A 3537-nucleotide genomic window follows, 5' to 3' on the forward strand; every position below is an offset into this window, starting at 1 on the left:
GGGAGAAAGTGCATGGATGGGCATAGGGTCCTTGGCCGTAGCCAGCCCCTGTCTGCCTGCCATGGCTGCTTTAGAAATATACACTTAAACTTGGGCTCATGCCCTGCTCAGCTGCAGCTGCTCTGTGCCAGTCTGTGCCAGTCCATGCATCTCAGGCCTGATTCACCCTGTGCACAGGGTTGAGGTGGAGGGCAGGTCAGAGATGAGAAGTATGAGGCCTGCTGGGATAGTCCTTTACCAGAACCCTGCTGGTTTGTTAGAATTCCAGCTGCATGGGCTGGCAAAGTGGCTCAGCTTGGAAAAGTGCTTGCTGCTAAGATGACCGGAATTTGATTGATGACCTGGAACCACATTGTAAAAGGTGAGCCAGCCACGAATTGTCTTCTGACATCCATGTAGACACTGTGGCACATACCCCTAACCCTCCAAAATAAATTTGTGTGATTTAAAAAGTTTAAAAAGAATTTCTGCCAAGCAGTGGTGGCGCACGCCTTTAATCCTAGCATTTGGCAGGCAGAGGCAAGTGGATCTCTGTGAGTTCCAGGCCAGCCTAGTCTACAGAGAGAGTTCCAGGACAGCTAGGGCTACAAGGAGAAGCCTTGTCTTGAAAAAGTAAGCAAGCAAGCTAGCTAGCAAACAAGCAAGCAAGCAAGGAAACAAACAAAGGAACAAAAGAATTTCAACTGTGTATCTCTTGCCAACAGTTTTTTATACGTGTTGAGTTTTCCTGCTCAGCCCTGAGGGACAAGCCCCTGAAGAGCCGTTTCTCTCTGGAAGCATGCATTCTTCCCCAAATCCACCAACTGCAAATAGATGGACTTCTTGTTCCCTGGCCATGGATGCAAGAGAGTGAATCCCAGTGTGGCCTTCCTAGCTGCAAGGCCTTGGGGGAACTGTTTTAGCTCCCCTGACCCTGAGTCCTCACCTGTAAAACGCTGATGGTTCATTCTTGATGGGGTCACATGATACTAAATGAAGTACCGTATACACCAGTGCTGAGCCCTGAGGTGGCACAACATGTGGTGAAACCCTGGCCATCCTGCAGCCCCCACCCAGGGTGTCACTGGGTTGGGAAGCCACTGTGGTTCCCACAGGTCCATATATGTGTTGTGTGTATGTATAGTCACACTGTGCTTATGGGGGTGTGTGCTATGTTTGTGTGCACCTAGGGTGGATATGTGTAAACAGAACTGCATGCGCACGCCCGGGCGCCTGTCTGCACATGGCTGAGTGCGCAAGCGTTTCCCCAGCACCGTTAGCAGAAAGCTGTAATTACGCTTTACGGCAGCAGCAACTGGCTGGGCTCCCCTAGCCATTAAGCTGCTCATCTGGGGGGGGGGGGGATGAGGACCACCCTCACCCTCCCAGTCCCTGCATGCTGCATGAGCACGCAGCCACCCCCCCCCACACCATATGCCTGTGTTTTACAGTTCTTTGGTGCATGGTGCTCATCGAGTGGCTAATTAGCAAAATGAATTAATTGACATCCATACGTGTAATTAGCAAATGCTTATAAGCAGCTATTCTCCTTGGGATGTCTAAATTTCCAAGGGTCAGATGCTGGGGGCTGCTGTGGGGGGTAAATAAGAGATGAGAGCTGTAGTGTGAGCACCAAGACCTGCCTGGGGGGCTCTGTGTGCTTGCCAGACTGGAGGAGGGGGAGGGTGGGGAAAGAAATACACATGAGCCTGGGAGGAGGAAACTGACTCCATACCCTGGTGACCAGGAACCCTGGGTTCTGGTGTCATTCCTGTGATTTCCTCTGTGACCCTGGGTAGCACCTTTGCCCCTCTGGGCTAGCCTCTGCTTCTTGCATGTTTATGTTGGGGTATGTGTGCATGGGAAGGTGGAGGCCAGAGGATAACCTGGGCTTGTCATTGCTTAGGTGCCAACTGCTTTGTTTTTCTGATTGTTTCAGGGTCTCTTAGTGGCTTGGTGTTTGCTAAGCGGGCTAGGCTACAAGCCAGCAAGGCTCCAAGGAGTCTCCCATATCTTCTCAGAGCTGGGATTATAAGCATGTGTGACACTAGCATCTTTACATGGGTTCTGGGGGTTCAACTCAGGCTCTCATGCTTGTGTGGCAAACATGTAACTCACTAAGTTATCTCTCTGGCCTCAGTCTTTGTTTCTAATAGGAATGGATGGAACCTGCTGGTCTCTGGGAAAGTTCCTGGTTTCCGTATTCTTTCTTGACTAAAGCTGAGCATTCTGATAACCAGCAGGTTGGTGCAAAGAAGGGTGTTGTGTCTCCTATTTGTCCCGGCCATACCTCACCACGTCTCGCACACATGGGGCCTGGTCCATGCTGTGCCCTCTGTTCCTCAAGCCCACCTTCCCTGCCACTAGGGCCATGAATGATGCTAGAGCTATGGTTCTCAACCTGTGGGTCAAGTCCTTTTGGAGGTCAAAAGATCCTTTCACAGGTGTTCCTATGTCCTTCAGCAAACACAGATATTTACATTATGATTCATAACAGTAGCAACAGTACAGTTATAAAGTAGCAATGACATAATTTTATGGTTGGGAATCACCACAACATGAGAAACTGTATCAGAGGGTCTCAGCATTAGGAAGGTTGAAACACTGTTCTAGAGCCCAGCCTTCTGGAATAATGACATGTTCCAATCCGTGCTGTCCTGCCAGTGCCTCCAGCCTCCTGTGACTTTCCGGCACTCAGCAGTTGGCTTTCGAATGCATTAACTTTTCTTTCCGAGTCTGAGCAGCCACTGTGGCTAAAGGCCACTGCCCAGGGCAGGAAGGCTCATTTCATTCATTAATTCATCCATTTACTGACTTGTCTATTCATTTCATTCATTAATTCATCCATTCACTGAGGTGTCTGTTGGACACCTGCTGTGGCACCGAGCACACTATGGGGAGCAGTGTCACTTCCAGCGGAAGCTCAGATGTGGAGGTGCTGAGGAGCGAGCTGAGCCAGTCCGAGCAAGTTAGTCAGGGATGCTGCTGAGTGTGGGCAAGGCCAGGGGGAAGGGGCTACTTGGGTGAAGAAGCTACAGTGATTAGGGTGATGAGGTCACCTAGGGCTCCAGGCAGGAGCATGGCATGCCAAGCACACACCTTCGGAGGCTGCCAGGCTCCATTGGCTGGAGGGAAGCCCCAGGGAAGTGGGAAAAGAATGGTCTAGAGGAAGACTGGATGGTACCATGTGTAAACAGGTTACCTCTCCCCAAGGGGAAACCTCTGCCTTCTCTGTGCTGCCTCAGGTTTTCTCTGTCTCTGTCACCACAAGGCCCATTCTTTCGTGGCACTGCCACCTTTGGATCTCAGGCCCCTTTCTGTCTTCTTTTTAATTTTTGAGTTGGTGTCTGTCTATGTAGCTCTGGCTGGTCTGGGGATTTTCTATGTAGATCTCTATGTAGATCACTCTGGCCTTGAGTTTTCAGTGATCTTCCTCCTTTACCTTACAAATGCTGGGATTGCAGGTAACACTGCCACACCGAAGATACAGAGTTCCTTCCTTCTTTCTTTCTTTCTTTCTTTCTTTCTTTCTTTCTTTCTTTCTTTCTTTCTCTCCTT

The sequence above is a fragment of the Grammomys surdaster genome, unplaced genomic scaffold (genome assembly GCF_004785775.1).
Source record: "Grammomys surdaster isolate TR1022 unplaced genomic scaffold, NIH_TR_1.0 100, whole genome shotgun sequence".
In the NCBI taxonomy this organism is placed as follows: domain Eukaryota; kingdom Metazoa; phylum Chordata; class Mammalia; order Rodentia; family Muridae; genus Grammomys; species Grammomys surdaster.